Consider the following 11,007-nt stretch of genomic DNA (forward strand, 5'->3'; position numbering starts at 1 on the left):
GGGATGAATATATAGAGGCCCTAGCAGGACATGGGCCCCCTTGGACATTCAATAAGTGATTGTGGATATGATAATAAATCCAGAGAGAAGGACTCCAGCACTGGCTGTGAGAAAAAAGTGAGAAATCCCTCCGAAGAATGTTAAATCCTCTTATTTTTCCTGGTTTAAAATCACAATAGTAGAAGAGAAAGATGACAGTTTCATTCTGCTATTTTCTAGCTTTACAGTATGTTATTCTCATAGGTTGTACTCCTTTCAGGAAAATATACAGATTGGAGAAAACCACATGTTGTTTTCTTATCATCTTCAAATCAGGGAGTCAAAACATTTTGAATGTGCAACAAATCAATAGTTAGAGAAGTCAGAAGATAAATATCTTTCACCAAGCAATGTTTCACCTCATACCACCACTCACACAAAATGATTTCATGATCAAGAAATGCAAAAGAAAGTGGCTAGTGTCAAATAGCTAAGTATTGGGTCAGCCAATGAGTTTATCTGAGTTTTTCAGAAAAACCCAAATGAACCTGTTGGCCAACCCAATAGATACCTGAAAATGTTCAGACTTCTTGGAGCCCAGGTCACTATAGAATTTAGCATCTCATGTCCTTAACTGTCCTTTTCTCTTCTGACATCAGTGTGTGTAGCTGGAGTCTTGGGAATCCAGTCTACATTTTTGCTGTATTAACAAGAAGTATTAGAAAATATCTCAGAAAGGGAAAAGAAGTTAGACATTCAGGAAGTAGGAAATTGTTCTAGAAGCAGAGTTGTTTTACATAATTTTAGTGGAAAAAAAGATTGCCAAGAGACAAATTGTGAAGAGACAATTTCCTTTTGCTGTATTAACAAGAAGTATTAGAAAATATCTCAGAAAGGGAAAAGAAGTTAGACATTCAGGAAGTAGGAAATTGTTCTAGAAGCAGAGTTGTTTTACATAATTTTAGTGGAAAAAAAGATTGCCAAGAGACAAATTGTGAAGAGACAATTTCCTGGCCTTAAGCAAAAGAAGAATAGGATCAGTTAGGTAGGTGGAAGTGGAGCTTGAGAGATATAGGTATTCACTCTCCTCCAGAAAACTCTAAGGTCAAAATAATTACTAGAGAGCCCTAGGGAAGAATATATATTATAAAGTAAAGACACAGGGTGTGGGGGGCAATGTTCCAAGTCACTGTGCTGGAGGAAAAGGGAATGGTCTTTGATGGACAAGCAGAGCAGCAAGGTAGGAAAATGAAACTAGAGGGGAGATGCCAGAGTGACTTCCTGGGATGCAAGAATAATTGGAAGACAAGAATGATCTCTCCTTTCAGCACAGAAACAGAGCTATAGGAAGGCACCAGTAAGAAGCTGGGTCAAAGTCCCTGCAGCCCTTAGAGAGGTCAGGGCGGGGCACATTGGGGCTGTGGGGACAGAAAGACATCCTGTGTGGTAGGAAGCAGAGAGGAATCTCAGTTGTGAAGCTATTTACGACAGCATTCTTTTAGGCTGACATCGTTAACTAGTAATCATTAACCATCTTTTATATTCCTGCCTCCAGCTTTCCACCCTTTACCTGGTTTTTTGTTGTTTTTATCTTTAAGACTGCCATTGACAGAAATTTAAGAAGAACCTGCCCTTGCCTCTTGTGGTTGTTCAGTTGCTTGGCCGTGTCCGACTCTTTACAACTCCATGGACTACAGCCAGCCAGGCTTCCCCATCCTTCACTATCTCCCAGAGTTTGTTCTTGTCCACTGAGTTGGGTCTGTAGGATTTCAGAGTGAGGAAATCCTACAGACCCAACCTATCAAGTGGTTAGATGAGAAGGTACTGCTGGTGGGGAAAAAAGACATTTTGGAAAAAAAAATTTTTTTTTAACAAAATTGAAAACAATACTTCTGTAAGAATGATCATTTCCCACAGGTTTTTTTTTTTCTTTAGGAGGTTTGAGACGGACACAAATTTTCCAAAAGACTCATAAAAGTTGTTAGCCAGGTTCAGAACAAGTTTCACCACATCGTTCCTTGAGGTCAAAAGCAGTAAAGTGTGACTCTTACCAAGGAACTCCTCTCTCCTCACATTGTTTGGCCAGTTTGGTGCCTCTGCAGCCACACGGGATAAAGCCAAAATAAACTCTCCACGTAGTCTCATTCTGCCGAGGACTAAAATCTACACTTAACTACAGTGTCAAGCATTTTGAAACTGCTCTGGGTCTTGTTGGCAAGTTATTATCTATCAGGACATCTGGAATTAGCAGAGGAAGGCACCACCTAAAGCAATGGCTTTTAAATCTTTTTTCTTTAACCTCGACCCACAGTACAAAATAATTTTGATATTGTGACCCTGCGCGTGCATACATAAATACACAAAAATATACATAAACTGAATCAAGAGAATCACAAAACAGTTCCTAAATACCCTTGGTGCTCTCTAAAATATCAATCCATGGTCTATTTCATCCAAAGATAAAACAAACTTGTTGCTGCCCACTGTAATTGGTCACTGCCCATTAGTGTGTCCCTAACCCTGTTTGAAAAACACTAAAACTTGTGATCTCACTTCCCAAGTTGCTACTGTGACCTGTCTATTTGCAAAGCCTTCCACCATCCAATCCCATCTCTGTATCTTGTTCCTATTTCTGCTAACACAGCTTTTAAAATAATACAATAGCTTACTTTTATTGTGTACCTATAATGTGACAGTTTCTGTACTAGAGACTATGTGTACAATATCTCTACTACTAACAATAGAAATATGATAGTAGAAATGAGTTGTTAGTAATAGAGACATTATAGTAGAGATGTTAATTATTAGTAACAGAGAGTGACATTAGACAGATGAAGAAACTGCGCCTAGATAAGTTAATCAAACAAGTGAGTGACTGAGCTAGACGTGAACTAAGCGGGTGTCACCCTGAGCCCTTTCTTTTTCCAGTGAAATACATTGGCTCCAAGTGAGCATGGCTTCTCACTGACCCTCCACTCAGTCTGCCTGGCACCGGCCCATGTTCACGCTGTTCCCCTAGCTGGGAGGTCCTTCCAGCCTGTTTCTGGCAACTCACATGAGCCTCCTAGTATTTCTGGACCCACTTCAAATCATGCTTTTACCAAAAATCTACCCGGATGGTGCTGGCCCTTGTTCTCCTTCCTTCCCCCTCTGGGAGGCAGAAAATCTCAGAGGTTACAGGGGGAGCAGAGGAACCATACTGTGAGTTTCATTAGTTCAGTCACTTAGAGTCTGGTGATGGTGGAAACCTTCTGTGTTCCCCTTGCCTTTTCTGAAAATGGAGATAATAACTGCTCCTACCCACCCAGAGGATTGCTGCCAGGATAAATGAGTTAACAGATAGAGAGTAACCAGGACAGAATCTGGTACATTTGTTGTTAAGTCACTCAGTCATGACCGACTCTTTGCAACCCCATGGACTGCAGCACACCAGGCTTCCATGTCCTTCACTATCACCCGGAGTTTGCTCAAACTCATGTCCATTGGATCGGTGATGCCATCCAACCATCTCATCCTCTGTCATACACAGTAGGTGCTTAATAAATGCTACAATTATTCAGTTGTACCACAATGAGACTTCATCGTATCCTGTCCTATCCCTTAATTATTTACCAAACATGTATGTATTTTCTTTCTTTGACTAGAATGTAAACTCTTCCTGGGCAAGATGTACCACATTTAAATCTATAGCTATGCAATACCAGGCCCACATTTAAGAAATATCAGATTTAGGCATTACAAAACTGGCCAATGCCAGATGATGGATTTTTTTTTTCTTTTTAGCAAAGGAGCAACTGATGAGGACCTGCTAGCCTTCACTTTTCTGAAGGTAAAGCCCCAATACGTGGCATGTGGGATTTTAGTTCCCCAACCAGAGATCAAAAACTCAGCCTTTGCACTGAAAACCAACATCTTAAACCACTGGCCTGACAGTTAAGTCCCCTGAAGGTAAATATTTGTTACCTTGGGAGACAATTTTGTTTTGGGAAACTCTCTAGGATGGTTTTTCAGTTCCACACATAGAAGTGTTCCTGAGGACTTCTGTGATATAGATGTGGCTCTGTGCTCTGCTTAATGACTGAAAGTGAAAGTGAAAGTCGCTCACTTGTACAACTTTTTGGGACCCCATGGACGTTACAGCTATACAGTCCACTGAATTCTCCAGGCCAGAATACTCAAGTGGGTAGCCTTTCCCTTCTCCAGGGGATCTTCCCAGCCCAGGGATCGAAGCCAGGTCCCTGCATTGCAGGTGGATTCTTTACCAGCTGAGCCACAAGGGAAGTTTAATGACTAACCAGATATAAATTTCATAGATACACAAAATTTTACATTTCTTTATTTTTCTAAAACTGCTGTCATTTTAACTCTTGAGCTTTTATTTGCACTTAAGTTTACTTAGTCTCTTCAAATTTAATGCTGTCATTCTAAATATGAGTCTCTCTCTTACTTCCCTTTCTTTCCTCCTTCACTGGGACAGTCTAAGTTCCTAAGCCCAACCAGAACAAGGACAGAGTGAGAAATAGGCCAAGTAATTCTGCACATTTTTTCCAGCTCTGGGCATTTAATGAACCTGTGAATGTGACTCTCAGAGGTTAGTTTATTATAGGCACCTCTTCAGAAAACAGGACATTTTAAACACACTCAATTAGCCACTTTCTTTGTCCCTGGTTTTCTTTTTAAGCTCACCCAGTTTTGTTCATTCTGCAAAACTCCTGCCCCCACCATAAATACTTTGCAGTAAAGAAGAGACAACTGAAGGAAAGGCAAAGACCTCCAGCCTGCTTGACTTTTACCACCAGTCATACTAAAAACACATTTTTCTCGTTACACAGAAACATAAAACAACGCGCGCACACACACACAAGGCACAGAGAGAAACCACAAAGAAAAGAATCATCCAGACCATCTAAAGAAAATCACATGTTTTACTGTATTTATTATTTTTCCTGAGAAGTAAAAGTGTGAGAGCCCTTAAGATATCTGCTGCAAGGACATTTCTGTTCCACTAGACATGCCCTTGGAGAAGGCAATGGCACACCACTCCAGTACTCTTGCCTGGAAAATCCCATGGACGGAGGAGTCTGGTAGGCTGCAGTCCATGGGGTCACTGAGTCGGACACGACTGAGCGACTCCACTTTCACTTTTCACTTTCATGCCCTAGAGAAGGAAATGGCAACCCACTCCAGTACTCTTGTCTGGAGAATCCCAGGGACGGGGGAGCCTGGTGGGCTGCCGTCTATGGGGTCGCACAGAGTCGGACACGACTGACGCGACTTAGCAGCAGCAGCAGCAGACATGCCCTTATTGATTTTGATGGCACCTAAACACTGGTCTCCCTTCTAGAACTTCATCTGGTAAATGCTGATCCTCAGGACGTGGTTTGGATCCGCACTCTCACTCCCGTGTTTGCTGGTCTTGCTCAAGGAAGACTGATGGGGAAAGAGGAAACGGGGAGAGACATGACAACTCCCTGGGAAGTGGCATTTTTTATTTCCTAGAATGTGACTTGAATAGGCTTTGGCTGAGGGGTAAATCACCCTCAAACTCTACCTGCAAAGAGGGCTTATACAAAGTTCTAGAAGAGCCTGGACACTCAGTGGATGCTCAGAATTCTTGGCGTTACAACCCGTTATTGTATGATTTTGCTACAGAATCCCTCAGTGTGTTATATGGCCTGTGTTTATGTTGGCACAAATAGAAATATATAAATCAGTGTACAATTGGCCAGGACTGAGGATTTTACAGCTTCCTTTGAAATATCGGTAGCACACTAGAACTGCAAAATCAGATTCTTGGCTTCAGCCCAATGCAATCGGTGCTAGTGTGGCCAGGGTAGTACTTAGTGTGAGTTTAGAGAAACTTCTTTTCAAAACCACATACCCACTTTGGTTTTTGCACTAAGACTGGTTTTCCTGGGATATTTCTGAAGACTACATCTGCTACCCTCAGCTGTGAACTCAAGTGGTCAGTTAATGTGGCCCATGGGCTTGACTGTCCATGGAGCTTATGACAAAGACAGACATTAAGCACTGTATGTTCCCTGGTGACTCGGTAGGAAAGAATCCACCTGCCAATGCAGGAGACACAGGTTTGATCTCTGGTCTGGGAAGATTCCACGTGCCGTGGAACAACTAAGCTCATGTGCCACAACTATTGAGCCCATGCTCTAGAGCCCAGGAGCCACAACTACTGAGTCCATACGCCCTGGAAACCACGTTCCACAACAAGAGAAGCCACTGCAACGCGCAGCCTGCTCGCCGCAACTAGAGAAAAACCTATGCAGCAAGGAAGACCCAGCACAGCCAAAGATAAACAAATATTTTTTAAAGTACCGTATGAAATATTATTTATGTAAAATAGATAGTTCTGTTAAGAAACCTTAAACAGTGTATTTCATTCAATAATTTTTCAATAATAGACTAATATTATCACTAATACAACTTTGTAAAGCAATTATATTCCAATACAAAAGTATCTTTCTTCGACTCTGCTGAAAGCTATAAAATTATAAATGCCTCCTACTAAGTTTTCAGAGATTCTAAACAATCCATCTGCCCCTTCTAGAACAGTGTAAGTACTTCCTCCGGAAGGAAATCTTTTTGAGCAAAATCATTCTTCTGAGATACTTCCTGCCAAAGTAGAACTCTCCCTTTGAACTTCCCTTTCCAGTGATGCTATCCAGGGATGAACTGACATCAGTGCCTGCTTTAAGCCTAAAGAAAGACATCCTTAACCTTGAAACACTGGAGGCTTATTTTCAAAGAAAAAGCATCACTTCACATGGAGTCAGAATATATTATGGGGGAAAAAAACTTCAGAGAGGCTATGACACTTTGGAGCAGGGAGCTGGCTAGGAGAGAAAAAGCAAGGACCTATTTAGGGAGTTGACAGAAACAAACACAGTCTATAGGCAGAGTGGGAAGGAGGAGACTGGGTCTCCTGCCCATCTCACTGGATGCAGTGGGACATGTCTATCCTAGAACCTGGGTCTGAGCAGTTTACTCCCTAAGAGAGTCGTCATCACACACATAGATGTGGAGAAGCAAAGAGTGAGAAAGTGATGAGCCATCCCAAGGACACAGCGCCTACACTCAACCCAAAGACTTGTCCTCCCCAAAATGGTGCCATGGCCCAGAGATCCAGGGTCAGCTTCAGTCTATATAACAACAGCATGCCGGTGAGAACAAAACGGTCATATCGTGTGATTCCCCTGAGTTTAACTCCCCAGTGTCTCCCATTGTTCTAATGATAAATCCCCGACTAAGTTCCAGGTCCTATGAAACCCTGCAGATCTGACCTGCATATAATTCACAGGTCCCCTCTTGGGAGCCTTTCCCTCCATCCTTGTGCTGGAACCACGGTCACCTTCCTAGTGCTCCCACCCTGCTCCTGCTCCTCTCAGGAACTTCTCTGCCTAAAATGCTCTTACCCCTACTCTTCAACAACTCCAGTATCCATTAAGTGTCATTCATTTCATGGATGCCAACCAACCTATCCTCCATCACCCTAACTTTCTCTTTTAGCACTTGATACAATTGTATTAAATCCTAATGTCTTTAATGACTTGACTTAGACTGGAAGATCCATGAAAGCAGGAAACGTACCTGCCATAAAGTCTCAGCACCAACACAGTGTTGGACTCATAGTGAGTGCTTGCCAAATGTTTGCTGACTGAATGCCTGAGAATGAACGAAGTTGTGCAGGAGAACATGGGAGAGACTTCAGTTAATAACATGTTCTGTTTTTGGCATTCTGAAAACTCCTCAGATTAATGTTTCCTAAGTACCCATTCAGCTGTACACAGAGATTTTATAAATTATAAACAAGATAGAGCTTTTAAAAACTTGTTGAATAATTTTAGTCTATCTTCAAAGCCAAAATATGACATTTTTATTAATAACAGTGGGAGGAAAGGAGAAAATATGCAGAAGGATTAAAATACTGTAGCACAATCCATGTGCTATGCCTTTCTACCATTTGACTTAATGGACTAGTTTTAATTTAGTGAATTTTAAAACTTAGAACTCCAATTATGCTACTTTCTCCTCTCTGATATTGTAGGCAGTTGTCCTGGCATAAACAGAGCAGAAAAAGGTATCTGGGCAAGAATTGATTATTACCAGGTAACAGGACTGGAACAGGTATTAGAGTGATCAGAGATAATTACCAAGTAGTAAGATTTATCTCGGTGGTGCTAATGGTAAAGAACCCGCTTGCCAATACAGGAGACATAGGAGACCTGGGTTCGAGCCCTAGGTCGGGAAGATCCCCTGGAGAAGGAAATGGCAACCCACTCCAGTATTCTTGCCTGGAGAATTCCATGGACAGAGGAGTCTGGTGGGCTAGAGTCCATGGGGTCACAAAGAGTCAGACACGACTGAAGCAACTTAGTAGGCACTGCACCAACACAAGACTGATCTCAATTCTTTCCTGAAGTCTAGTTGAGTTTGATCTAGAGCAGTGCTTCTCCAGATTTCATGTGCACATGAATCACTTCAGATTAAACTGCAGACTCTTCTTCAGCAAATGTTCAGTGAGGTCCAAGATTCTGCATTTCTAACAATCTCCTAGGTAATGTGTACACTATTAGTTCAAAGATCACAGTTAAAGAAGTAAGGAAGCTTAGAACAACTGGACTGGGCAACACAGACTGGCACATGTCAGAGGCCACATTATTTCCCTGAAAGAAAAGATTTTTTTCACTGAGCTAGAGCCCAAAGTGCTAAAAATAACTATTTCATTATGAGACTGGTGGAACTTAGGTCTAAAGGGTGAACAGTAAACACCATCTGTCGCCAGCAGAGGGCAGCAGAGGGCAGGGTAAATTGCGCAGGACTCCTCCCACCCCCACAACAGCCCAAACACCCCTGAAATCAGTAAACCTAATTAAGCTCAAAACAGAACACAGGTAAGAGAGCAATTGGAAAAGCAAGACGCTGATAAAATCAGCGGCAAGGAGAGAGATGTTCACACAGGCCAGAACAAACTCTAAGGAGGGAACACTTTGTAGCAGTGGCACCTGGTCGGGAGACCCAAGCTCCAGTTCAGACAGGAAAAAGGAGCAGTGCCTTTGGGCCAGCCACTCTCACCAACAGCCTTGATTCCCTTGAATCCCTCCGCGGTAAATCAGGAAAAACTGCAAAAAGGGATCTCCAGTGGGCATTTTCAATCTTCACATCCAATGATCGGTGCTCCTGGTTCTGGGTTTGAGAAAACTGGAAGGATCCCTATTCTATAGGCAAGGGGTGGGGAGTCAGAGGGCCGACAGAGCCCAGGGTGAGGTGGCTGGTCCCTTTGCTGGGTGAAGCCCAACAAGGCTTCGGTTTGCTCTGAAAGCTGGGGTTCCTTGGTGGCTGTGGGGGTTTTTGGTTTTGTTTTGTTCTTTACTCTGTTAAAAAATTGCATGCAAATAGTTAAAACGTAAATAGGACTAAAAGGCTTATAACCGAAACAAGTTTCTCTTCCTCTTATCCTCCTCATCCTTTTCCTCAGAAGCAATGTCTTTGAATTCTTTTCGTTTCTTCTCCAATTTGCCTCTCTATTTCCAAATAATATATGATACAATCCTATTACTTGATCCAGCTGGGCTTCCCAGGTGGCGCTAGGAGTAAAGAATCCACCTGCCAACGCAGGTGGCTCTGGTTCGATCCCTGGGTCAGGAAGATCCCCTGGCGAAGGAACTGGCAACCCGCTACAGTATTCTTGCCTGAAAAGTCCCATGGACAGAGGAGGCTGGTGGGCTACAGTCCATGGGGTCACAAAGAGTCGGACATTACTGAGCACTACTACTACTATTGGCTTTTTACTCTGGCATATTAGATACTAATTCAATCACACCATCTCTTCCCTTCATTATCCTCCAAAAATAATCTGTCTTATTTTTTGAATCATATCTACATTTGTCACCAGCAAAGAAAGACCATTAGCAGTTCCTGGGAAATTAAAGTAAAATCCCGGTAATAAAACACAGGCTAACCTTTTTCTCTTCCTTTGCGATTCGTTTCACTTCATGGAGGGCCACACACAGAGGCCTCACATCCAGCCCTTCAAACCAGAGTTCCCAAGTCCACAGGCTGCAACTGACACAGCCAAACGACTGCCGAGGACCAGGTACAGCACTCAGTTCAAGATGGCGGCGGCAGGTCGTTTGCAGAGACGCGTCGCCTGTGCTGGGATCTAAAGCCGGAGCAGGACGCCTGCCCCAGACCCAGGAGAGCTCCGCCCCATTCCTGGTGCCTGCAGAGAACCCAGCTGCGCAGCCCCACCTCGGCCCATGGGGAGAGCATGCCCTCTAGAGCCCAAACACAGGCCTCTCCATTCTCTTCCTGTTCTGCGCGTGCGCGCTCAGTGTCTCCGACTCTTTGCAACCCCAAGGGCTGTAGCCCACCAGGCTCCTCTGTCCGTGGAATTTTCCAGGCAAGAATACTGGAGCCAGTTGCCATTTCCTTCTCCAGGGGATCTGTTCCAACCCAGGGATGAAACCCTTAGCTCTTCTGCACTGGCAGGCCGATTCTTTACCTGCTGAGCCACCTCCGTTCTCTTAGGAAAAAACAAAGCTTTCCTTTGCTTCTGAATCAAACCTGGTCTCAGTCCATTGGCTTTAATGACACGGAGCAGGAGGACCCTTGTTGGGGCCAGACTGGAAAGTGTTGGTAACGTAGTCACTGTTTTTATTATGACAATATAAATATTATTTAGGTAGCATACTATGTCAAAGTAATATACTGTGATTACACTTGGTTTCTTGTACAACCTTCTTCATTCTTTCTGGGATTATTTCTCCACTTATCTCCAGCAGCATATTGGGCACCTACCGACCTGGGGAGTTCATCTTTCAGTGTCCTATCTTTTTGCCTTTTCATACTGTTCATGGGGTTCTCAAGGCAAGAATACTGAAGTGGTTTGCCATTCCCTTCTCCAGTGGACCACATTTTGTCAGACCTCTCCACCATGACCCGTCCATCTTGGTTGGCCGTACACAGCATGGCTCATAGTTGCATTGAGTTAGACAAGGCTGTGGCCCATGT

General features: G+C 43.3%; 1 long non-coding RNA gene across 1 annotated transcript in view; it reads right to left on the minus strand.

Annotated features, from left to right (window-relative positions):
• Positions 1-10,312, minus strand: part of LOC145528813 (uncharacterized) — a 319,839-nt gene extending 309,527 nt beyond the window's left edge. Inside the window, exon 1 of the long non-coding RNA XR_014070717.1 lies at positions 9,957-10,312. This is a non-coding gene — a long non-coding RNA (uncharacterized LOC145528813). The remainder of the gene's footprint in view (positions 1-9,956) is intronic.
• Between the last annotated feature and the right edge of the window lie 695 nt (positions 10,313-11,007).

Source organism: Giraffa tippelskirchi, chromosome 12 (assembly GCF_054371585.1).
Source record: "Giraffa tippelskirchi isolate mGirTip1 chromosome 12, T2T-mGirTip1v1.2.pri, whole genome shotgun sequence".
Taxonomy (NCBI): domain Eukaryota; kingdom Metazoa; phylum Chordata; class Mammalia; order Artiodactyla; family Giraffidae; genus Giraffa; species Giraffa tippelskirchi.